Here is an 11,272-nt window from a genome sequence, read left to right on the forward strand (position 1 = left end):
TACATCTATAACATTCCTGTCCTGGGCTGGGCTGCACAGGGGCTGTGGCACCATGGTTGGGACAGCAAAGGGCCACAAAGGGGCCACGCAGCCACTGCCGGGGCTGGCAGCAAGGCTGGGCACAGACAAGGAATTGCTGAGCATGGCCTGCACTGGCCAGGGCTGGCTGTGCCAAAAGCAGAGCTCAGCTGCCCTTGGGGGCTGAGCCCAAAGAGCCTCCATGGCTGGCTGGATGGAGACCAAAGCTGGAGGAAGGAAATGCAGGGCTGATGGGGGATGGGGAGGGGATTTAATTTCAGCAGACACATCAGCTTGCAAGGTTCTCTGCTCTCCCTCAGCTCCTCTCTGAGAGATGCCAATCCCAGCTCAGTGCCTCAGGGCATCGGGGCCCTACAAGTGGCACTGCCTGTTCATGGGCACACAACTGATGCCTGTCTGGAAAGGGTCACAGGTTTTAATACTTGTACATTTCATAATTTACAACCTTCATCAACCACGTCATTGGAGTACTTTTAAGAAATGGTAAAGTTTTCCCACCAGGAACAGAAATTTCCTGGATCTACTAGATTCTTCTACTGATGGCAGGAGAAGAAATACTGATCTTCCCCTCTACTTGAGTCATCAATATTCTGTCTATTGTTTAATCTCCTTTTTCCTTCAGGTGTTTCCAGCTCTCCCGTTTAAATGGACATGTCTATGGACATCCCTCCACTAGACCAGCTGGATCTATGTCCTTCCCATTGCTCCCAGATTCCCTCCTCCAGATGCTCTCTGGTCATTCAGGGGCCTCTCAATTGACTGGTTTCATGTTTTGAGCTTCAAGGTGTTGCTTAGTCTTTAAGACGTTTAAATAAATATCACATTAGTCAACATAAATATCACATTAGTTAACAGTTTAATTGTGTTTATATCTATCCTAGAATTACCTTTTCTTATGTCTTTGTCTGAAACGGTTCCTGTATGATCTTGCAGAAGCAAGGGACCTTATAAATAATATGGAAAGCTGGACAGGAGAAACGCAGATCCAACCAATATGGTTATTCATGCGTTCTCCCTTTATTGTTTAGAAGATGGCAGTTTATATACAACTTCAATATAGTTTACAATTGTGAGCACACTCTCACTGGCAAGCAAACATTGTTTGTCTTTGTCTTAAGGTGGTTAAAGCTTCACACTGCAGACCTATATTAATTCCCACTCAGAAAGCCCATTACTTTGTGGTCACACCTTAACATAATTTCTGACTGCACCACAGACTAATTCCCAGCTGCGCCATAGGCTTCCAAGGCCTCACTGAGGCCCATATCTGAGGCCCAGGCTGGGGGTAGCTCAACCTTCACTCCAAATATAAATCGTGTCCTCTCTCTCTCAGAAATTCTGCTACACCCTGCAGTGACTCTCTGAGTCTGTGTGCACACAGGAGTGCCTGTGCTCGGGAGATGTGGCAGAAATGCTGCTCTCTGAGGGGTCTCAGTGCCTTGGACAGCTGAGTCAGTCAGGCCTGTAAGTGAGGTTAAATCACAAGGCCTAAGCAAAGTTAAATGTTTCTAATAGTTGTTCTTTTGCTAAGTTGAGATGTTTAATATAAGTTATAAGCTGAGCTAAATATTGTTAAATGTTTTTCCTCTGATAAGTTGTAAAGTTATAGGTTATAAATTAGCTTAAATACTATTAAGTGCTCTTCTTTTGCTAAATTGTAAAGTTTAAGGTAGAAGTTAAGATTAAGGTATAAGTTAAGTCCTGTTAAGTTTGAGCTCTGTTAAGCTTTTAGGCCGTTTTCCTGTTATCCTTGACCTCGCTGTCCTTTTGTTACACAAACACACACACACACACACACTCACACACACACACACACACACACACACACACACACATACACACACACAGAGGGACAGCTCTGATTATTTCTGCTTTGATTGTCTGGATTTTGCTTGGGTTTTTGTTGTTTTGTTTCCTTGTGTTTCCCTGAAGTGTCCAGTCAGGAGTAAAGTGATGCTTGCCAAGGAGGTTTGTCATGTTGTTGTTGGCGATGGAGAGAGACGGGGAAGACTGATTCGGTGATCAGAATCCATTCAATTGTGGGATACAAATGCTTATATACTATTTTAGGGAAACTAGTAATGTGTACTACAATGATTAGGTTAAAATCACATACACAAACTTATGCATATAATAACATACCCTGCTTGCAGAGTTTGATGAGATTTTCTTTTTCCAGTAAATCTCTCTGATTTAATCTTCTTGCAATCTAGGTCTAATTTTCAAAATTCCGTTTGCTTTTGCCAAGGCATCCTGTTATCAAATCTCTTATGTTAACCAGGTCCAAAGTCCATAATCTGTCTTGTGTCCCCCAACATCCCAACATGTTGTCACTTCATATTAAATCTGGTTTTTGCTGCTCCCTTGCCGGGGATTTTTTCAGTGCTCCCAAGCCCTCGTTGGTAACAGGGTGAAGGAGCCCTGGCCCAGGCTCTGGCCCTGGGGGACACGGGATGCTGCCGGGGGGTCCCTGTCCCCTGTCCCACCCCCCATGGCCCCAGCCCCAGTCCCCGTGTCGGGCTCTGGGGTCGATCTCGTGGAACATCCTCTGGGGGAGGCTGTGGCATGGGGATGGGGGACCCAGGGGGACAGGGGACCCTGCTGTGCACGAGCAGTGTTGGACTTCTCTGGGGGAACTGGGAGGGGGGGCCAGGGCAGAGTGACCTCCCCAGTGACTTCAAACAGCCCCTGTGATGTCACACAGCTCCCCTGTCATGTCACAGTGCACACTATGATGCACAGTTGATGCTGTGATGTCACACAACCTGCCCTGGGTTGTCACACGGCCATTCTGTGATGTCACAGCCTGCTCTAGGATGTCACAACACCATTCTGTGATGCCACAGCCCCTCTGTGATGTCACACAGCCACCCTGTGATGGCAGAACACACTCTCTGATGCCACAGCCTTCTCTGTGACACCATACAGCTGCTCTATGATGTCACAGTCTGCTGTCTGATATCACAGAGCTACACTCTATGATGGCAGAGTCTGCTCTGTGACCTCACCACCCACTCTGTGATGTCACAGCACACTGTGTGTCACAGCCTGCTCTATGATGTCACACAGTCCCCTCTATCATGCTGTAGCTGCTAGATGACCTCACACAACAAACTCATAGCCCAATCTGTGACCTCTCACAACCCCCTCTGTGCTGTCACACAGCCCCTTTCTGTCATCACAGCTGCTCTGTGCCTCTATGACACAGCCCCAGAGGTGCTGCTGTGACACAGCCCCCTCTGGGACATCCCACAGCCCCTGTGGGTGCTGAGCCCCTGTGAGCTCTGTCTGTGCCCTGCTCGTGTCCCTGGGATGCCCTGGCAGTGCCCCAGCCCTGCTGGGCTGTGCCCAGGAGCTGCTCCTGGCCAGAGCTGTCTCTGCAGCGCTGCCCTTGCCAGGAGCTGCCTCTGGGCCAGGAGCCCAGACAGCTCAGCAGCACAGACACAGCACAAGGACTTTAATGACCCTCTCAGGGCTTTGGTGCTCTTTGTATCAGTCTCAATCCTTCAGAGTGTGCTCAAAACACTTCTCAAGAACTCAAAGTGAGGTTGAAGCATTGAAGTTTCTCATATTTCAAATAGATCCCTGTGAGGGACAGGACTGAGAAAGTGTTCCCAGCTTCCAGTCAGAGCAGAACACTGGAGGCACTGATGACAGCTGGGGGCAAGCAAGGGAAAGGTGTCTCTGGTGCTGAGCAAACCTGGATGTGTTTCAGGAATGCAAAGAGCCCAGGCCTGAGCCCCTGCTGGCAAGGCAGATCCTGTCTCTCCCTCATTGCTCGGGGCTCTTCCCGGGATGGGCACTGGGATGTGGGGATGTGCAGTGCCAAGGGCAGGACCATGGGGCAGCCCCTGCCAGGCTGCTGAGCAGGGACAAGGAGGCGATGAGGCCCCAGGGCTGCAAGGGTCACTTGTCCCCTCGTGGCCTCAGGCCCAGAGCCAGCAGCCATGGCCAAAGGGCTGCACAGGTTGGCTCTGTCAGGGCCTTGCAGCTGCTGGACTTCCCTGTGTTCTCTGCAGCCCAGGCTGTCCTACAGTGTCCCCTCCCTGTGCCTCTGTAAAAATCCCCTGATCCCTCTGAGCACGTGGCGGGAATCCTACATGGACAAAGATAAAAGACAGGAAGCACTCTTCTCTTTGGGACTCAAATCCTGTTTGTTATTAGGAGCCACCTCAGATCCAGGTGATGCCTCAGGGGGTAACAGAGACTGAGGAGTCTGGTGGTGTCCAGAATCAAAAAGAGAGACCGAGGGTGTCGTCCAGGGGGGTTTTGAGCCCAGGGAAAAGGGGTAGGGCAGAACCGGGAAGCCACATCCAGTGGGACACAGGTGAGGAAGAGGGCGAGGGGGGAGCAGGTCAGGGAGAGACCACCACACCTGAGGCTTAGCGAGGAGGGGAAAGGTGTGTGGAATAGGCCAGTGTGACATAAACTCCAAAGTGCAATATAAAAACTACTTAGTCCAAATTCCCAGTCACCCAGTACAAAACAACAACAAAATAAGCTATTTAGTGCATCACAACACGCCTCTGTCCCTGGAGGCTTTCATAATCCCCCGGCTGCCCCACCTCACTGGCCCCTTCCTTTGCTGACAGCTCTGCATCCTGCCTGCCCCTGTCTGGCCACACAAAGCCTTGGGCTGCTCCAGGCTCCTTCTGGAGGACTTGTAGCACCACAGCCCTGCCCTGGGACGGAAATTCCTTTCTCCTTGTGTCCAGTCTGGACCTCCCCAGCTGCTCTTGATGTCATTATTTCTTTTTCATCAATGAGGAAAAGCTCCAGCATCTCCCTTCAATCCCTCTCAGGCTACTCCTGTGCTGTCCCCCGTCTCCACACCACTGAGCCCAGGGCCCTCATCCTCTTCCTGATGGGTTCAAACAACTCCAGCAAGGCCATGTTTGCAAAGCCCCAGTGAGAAATTAAGGCGGGGGGGGGTGGGGGGGTCACTCTGCTTTCAGGGTGAATAGTGCTGAAACCAGCTTGACTCTTTCATCCCAAAGTTCAACATCCTGAGAGGGAGCTGAAGCTGTGGCAAAGCTAGAAAAATCCCCAGAGAAAGGAACAACCAAGTGACACCACTGAAAGCTTCTGCAGAGCTGCTGAGCTGGCCCAGCCTGGGCACATCTGACTGACAGGGCAGCACTTCAGACAAGAAAAGCCCTGTCCCAGATTTTAACGGCAGCATCTCCTGACATTTCCCTTCTTGAGGGGGTGTGGACATTCCTCCATGGAGTGGGGATGCCCCTCAAGGTCACTGCTCGAGGCTGAGCCAAAGGGATTTGCACATGGTCATTGGTCTAGGGGAATGACATCAATCACTGCTTAATAACTGGTTTTGCTTCAATACAATTGCTTCAAAATTGCTTCCTAGACCACTACATATAATAGTTGCCACAGCTCCTGCACAGAGATGTAAATATTTCTAAATAAGGTCTTTTTGTCTAGGCATAATCATAATCAGTTGTATCTATATTTATATAGGTATATCTGGTTTTCCACCAGTAGTCCTGCAGGACAGATTCCATAAAGCTTCAACTACACCTGTCTAATCCTTTACATATAAACCCTTGACAAAGTCTGGGGCTGGGATTGGATCCTGCCACTCCCAGGCTCCTCTCACAGAAGTTTAAAAAGCCTGGGGGTCCTGGAGGGGTTTTGGGGTCTATGGGGGTGTTGTAGGTCCTTTCTGCACCTCATGACCCAAGAGGAGCTTCTGTAATAAACTTTGCCTGAAGCTCCCACTCTGTCCATGACAGGAACCATGTGAGTGCCTGTGACACCCTGTCTCTTTGGAGGCCTGGGGACTCCTGGGATGCCACCACGGAGTCCTTGTGAGTGCCTATGACAGATCAGTGCCTAAACAGCCCAAAGTTCCCTGGGATGTTACCATGGAATGGCTGTGACTGCCTCTGACCACATGGCTCTTTATCATCCCCAGAACCCTCGGGGAGGTCTCCATGTGTCAGAATCTGTGGTATTGATGATTCCGAGATTGTAGAAAGTCTCTGTCTTTCTGCCCTGTTGCCAAAGAAGAAGCCATAATTAGTCTGTGCTGGTTTTCAAGGTTGTTTATTCTGTTTATCTCTAACATGTTCTGCTGCCCTGCTGCAGGTCTGTCGTGCAGGGCAGCGTGTGGGGTTCTGCCCTCAGTGGGATGTTACAAACATTAAATACCAGAAACTACGTGTGCTATATTTACAATAATGTGCCAATATCTATTATATACGTTGAACAGTGTGTCCCCAACCTAAACCAATAGAAAAATGCCAACACTACAGTGAAACATGGAGGGCATGAAGAAGGAGAAAAAGGACAAGGCACACCCAATTTCCTCCATCTTGTCCCCTTTGAACCCCTAATCTAGAATCCTAAAATTTTACTTTTGCACCCCTGCCACACTTAATTTTTACTTCTATCAAACACTCAGAGCTTGTAATTCATCCTGTAAGATTGAAAACTCTTTTCCATGGACAAAGATCAGAGACAGTGTCTCTTGGGGCTCTGTACAGGGGCATTACTGACCCTCCTCCAGGGTCCCAGACCTTCCAGGGCAGCCAGAGGGAAGCCCTGGATTCCCACATCCATGGACCCCCAGTCTCTGCCTGTGACATTCCAGCTCTTGAACAGCCTGGAGAGCCTTCCCCAAGGAAGCCCTCTGACTGCTTGTGACAAATTGGCTCCTTAGCAGGCAACCATCACCAGGCCCCATTGCTATGGTCAGTTTCCATGGCAACCATCACCAGGCCCCATTGCTATGGTCAGTTTCCATGGCAACCCTCACTGGGGCCCATTGCTATGGTCAGTTTCCATGGCAACCCTCACTGGGACCCATTGCTATGGTCAGTTTCCACGGCAACCCTCACTGGGACCCGTTGCTATGGTCAATCCCTTGGCAACTCCATGGAGACTCGGTGCCGGGGTGGTTGCCATGGACACCAGCTCAGGCCTGGAGCCAGCCCATCGCCATGGCAACTATTTGCTGTCCATTCCGAGGGTCATGGTGAAGTGATACACGGAATAAATAAATAGACTCCACAACTTGGGGTAATTATGGAGTGGGTATGTATTGTCAGCGCCCGGCACAAGTGAGATATTTCTCAAAGACTTGTGCACTGAGCTTTAGTCTGACCCAAACTTTTATTCCCAAAGTTGTTCCATATGCAGTACATTGCACAACTTTTCTACGCATATTGAACTTCTGGCCCCGCCTGCTCTCGTCTCTCATGCGAAATAGGTCCACGCCCTTCTGGGCACGAGTAGTTTGCTGTGGTGGTCCCACAGGGGTCCCTGCTGGTCTCTGGGGCTGAAGGCTGCAGGTCTTCCTCATGTCGGAACTTTTGAACCCTTCCTCCCTGCGCATGTACTTTCGGTCTCTTGGTGCTTATCTGTGTATCTCTGACAGCTGGGAGACATACCAGTGTCCTTATCTGGGTTTCTTGCATTCTTGAGTATTGTTTATTTATGTAAGAATCTTCAGAAATTTACATTTCCTTTGGCCTTTGACCTATGGTAGAGATTTCTTAAGTAAAAGGTTAAAATTTAACACATAATTTTACAAGCTAAAATATAAATGCTTAATTCATTTTGTTAACTTAAGTTAATTCTAAAAATCTCTGTTTCAATGGGATCCCAGAAGCACAGAATTGGCTGAGTTGGGAGGGACCCATGAGGGTCCTCAAACACAACTCCTGGCCCTGCCCAAAAATGCCAGCCAGGGCCTGACAGCGGTGTTCAAACACTGCTGGAGCTCAGACAGCCTTGGAGCTGTCACCCTTCCCTGGGGATCCTGGTCAGTGCCTGAGCAGCCTCTGGGCAAAAGCCTTTTCCTGAGATCCAAGCTCAGCCTGCCCCAACTCAGCTGCATCCGCTCCCTCCACTCCTGTCCCTGGGCACCAGAGTGAAGAGGTTCCCTCAGCCCCAGCCAGGGACGCGCTCCCAAGGCTGCTGCCATGGCCACCAGGGCTGGCACCAGTCGGGATACTAAGGTTCCACTGACCGTGGTCTAGGAATGGGACTCCCCAATTTCCTGCTCCTGCTAAAACTGTGCTGCTGCTTGCTGCCCTCCTGCCTCCCATGGCAAGCACAAAAGGAAAAGACCCTGGGCTGGGATAAGAACAATTTCCTGGGAACAGAAACAGGATAAGGAACAAAGAGGAACAGCAACAATATTGATAACAGGAGGAATAAGACAAAGAAATTATTTACAGGGAAAACTGCAATGTGGAGAGTTTTGTGGATAAGTGGCTTCGGGAGAGAGGCCATGACTATGTGCAGTTAGTGAAGCAATAGCTGAAAGTGGCATAGTGCAGCAATAGCGAATGTAGCAACAATATCATATGTCCTTGGGTAAGCTAGTTCTCAGCAGCAAAATGGTCAGCAAAAAGATAAGTATAACTGAACGTAGAAAGTCCCCAAAGGAAAACAAAGCAAGCATAGAAAGTTCCCAAAGATGGGGCTGACCCCTTTAGATACACCAATAATGAGCTTGAATTTTGCAATATGTATGAGCTTCATTGTAATGGGTATAACTGTACATGCGTGCTTGGAATAAACTGAGACTTGTTGAACATTATAGAATGTGCTTGTCTCCAGTCATTTTCCACAAATGGTGACCCTAATGTGATTCCAGGTGGTGTGATGAAGGGGTTCGGTCCTGATGCAGCAAAGTCGGCAAAAGTGCTGAAATGAAATAGAGTGCACCATGCCCCAGGTGACTGCAGAGGCAAGCCTGGCTGATACGTGCTGCCGACGACCTCGGAGGTCTGGAACAGCGCTGGCAATATAGGTATGGAGAGGCAAGCAGCATATGATTTATTTATTGCATTCTTGCAGAAAAGGCAGATTAAAGGCATTGATTTGCAGAAAGATCTGCCAGGGTTGTTAGCATATGGGTACGCTAAGGGGTTCTTTGTAAATCCTCATACAGTACATGAGTTGTCTGAATGGTGTAAGTTTGGGCATAAACTGTGGGAGGAAGTTTTAGATGATGATAAGACAGCCAAAAAGCTGGGAAAGTTGTGGAAGGTAGTCCAGAATGAGTTGTTGCAACATCAGGCAGAAAAGAAAGCTGCTGAGCAAGCGACTTCTGCGCTATAAAAGAATAGAGGTTATAGCAGGGATTGGTTACCTGGTTTTTCCATGCCACCTGCTGTATCTACAGTGGAGTTGCCTCCATTGCCACCCGTGCCTGAGGACACGGAAACAGAGTCGCGTTGTGAGCCCACGGCTCCTTCAGCCCCCCCAGAACAGAGATCGCCGGTTTGTTGAGGTTTGTCTGTCAGTGAGCCGACCCCTAGGGCAGAGTCTGACCTAACAGAGGCTCTGGCCAGGGAGTGGAGGGAAGTTTGGGTGACTCTGGTGAGAGAGGAGCTGGACAAAGGAGATGGGCAGGCTTTGGAGCTAGCAGCGGAACCGGCTTGTCCTGTAATTTTTCAGCAGCAAGCAGGCGGAGGGTTAACAGCTCAGATTACACCATTAGATTGAAAGTTACTGTCACAACTGGGAGCTACAGGGAGTCAATTTGGAATAACTAGTGAACCGGCTAGGCAGATACTGGATTATATTTGGAGTACTAATATATTATTGCCAGGAGATTGCGGAAGTCTTGCTAAGCTGATTTTCTCGCCACATCAGAGGCTTTTGTTTGGTGCACACTGGCAGGCAGAGGTTCATGAAGCTTTAGCTATACAAAGGCAGCCTGGAGATCCTCTTCACGGGGTAACTATAGATGAATTGATGGGCTTAGGAGCATATTTTCGCACTGAGGCACAAGCTATGCTAGGACCTGATAAGTGTTGAGAGGACATGTGACTAGCTCGAAGGGCTATAGAAAGACCCAGGAGGTTTGCCAGTGTATATGGGAATTAAACAAGGAAGGGATGAGACTTTTGGAGCATTTATTGATAAAGTAACTGCAGCAATAGAGAGAGCTGGAGTGCCTGAGTTTTTGCGTGGGTCATTGTTGAAGCAGTGTGCTTTATAAAATTGTAATGCTGCTACAAGGAGTGCTCTAAATACATTACGAGCTAATTGGTCCATAGAAGAGGCACTAGAGAGGTTGGCTACTATACCAACGGGGCAACAGGCATTTTTAGTTGAGGCTATTAAAGAGCTGGGAGAGGGGTTAAAAGAGCAGGCAAAAGCTTCACAGACACAGGTGTTAGTTGCTCTTGCACCCCTCCAAGCATCGGTAGCAACCCAGGGAGGTCCTTATGGTGGCCGTATGAGATGTTTCCGATGTGGAGGGACAGGACACGTTTGGTGAGAATGCTCTGCCGTTGGAGTATGGTGTCCTAAGTGCAAGTCAGATACTCATAACATTGCTGCCTGTAAGAGGAGACTGGGAAACGCCTGAAACAGCGCAAACAAGAGCAGCCGTGCTCCGACACAAATAGCTGCTCCAGCCTTTCCAACAGGACACCTTGCGTCCAGCCACAAGAGGGAGCCTCGGGATGGGCTTGGCAGCTGCAGTAGAAGTGACTATAATGACACCACAGCCGCAGAAGATCCCCACTGGAGTTAATGGACCTATTATAATAGAGGGCAGGACAATGGGAGCTTTGTTATTGGGAAGATCATCAGCCTCTATGCTTGGATGGTTTGTGCTTCCTGGTGTCATTGATGCAGACTATACTGGTGAGATCATGATTATCGTTCATACCCCATTTCCTCCTATTTGGATTAATAAAGGACAAAGGATTGCTCAACTGGTTCCTCTGGAGCAAATTACTAAGGCTGTATCCTCAGGGAAGGCTGTGAGTCGTGGGGGAGATGGATTTGGATCTACAGGAGGTCTGACTCTATTGACTTTGGATCTGAATGACAGGCCAAGAAAGGAGGTTTTGTTGGAGCATAAGGGACAAAAATGCATGCTTACAGGTCTGTTGGATACGGGGGCAGATTCAAGTATTATTTCACCACAGTGTTGGCCGTCACATTGGCCCTTACAACCAGCTGCTACAGCAGTAACAGGGGTTGGGGGCTTAACTCTTGCAAGCCGCTCACCACCTCTTATTGCCTCGATAGATGGCAAAACCATAAAGGCAATATTCTCTATTTTTCAGTTGCCACCCATGGTGCAATGCCTAATTGGGCGAGACATTTTGGCACAGCTAGGGGTTATCCTGACAAATGAGCACCCTTTGGGATAATAGCCATTGCTTGGACTTTCCCGATTCCCATAACTTGGAAAAGTGATGAGCCTATATGGGTAAAGCAATGGCCTTTGAAAAGGGAA

Source organism: Lonchura striata, chromosome 21, assembly GCF_046129695.1.
Source record: "Lonchura striata isolate bLonStr1 chromosome 21, bLonStr1.mat, whole genome shotgun sequence".
NCBI classification, from domain to species: Eukaryota; Metazoa; Chordata; class Aves; order Passeriformes; family Estrildidae; genus Lonchura; species Lonchura striata.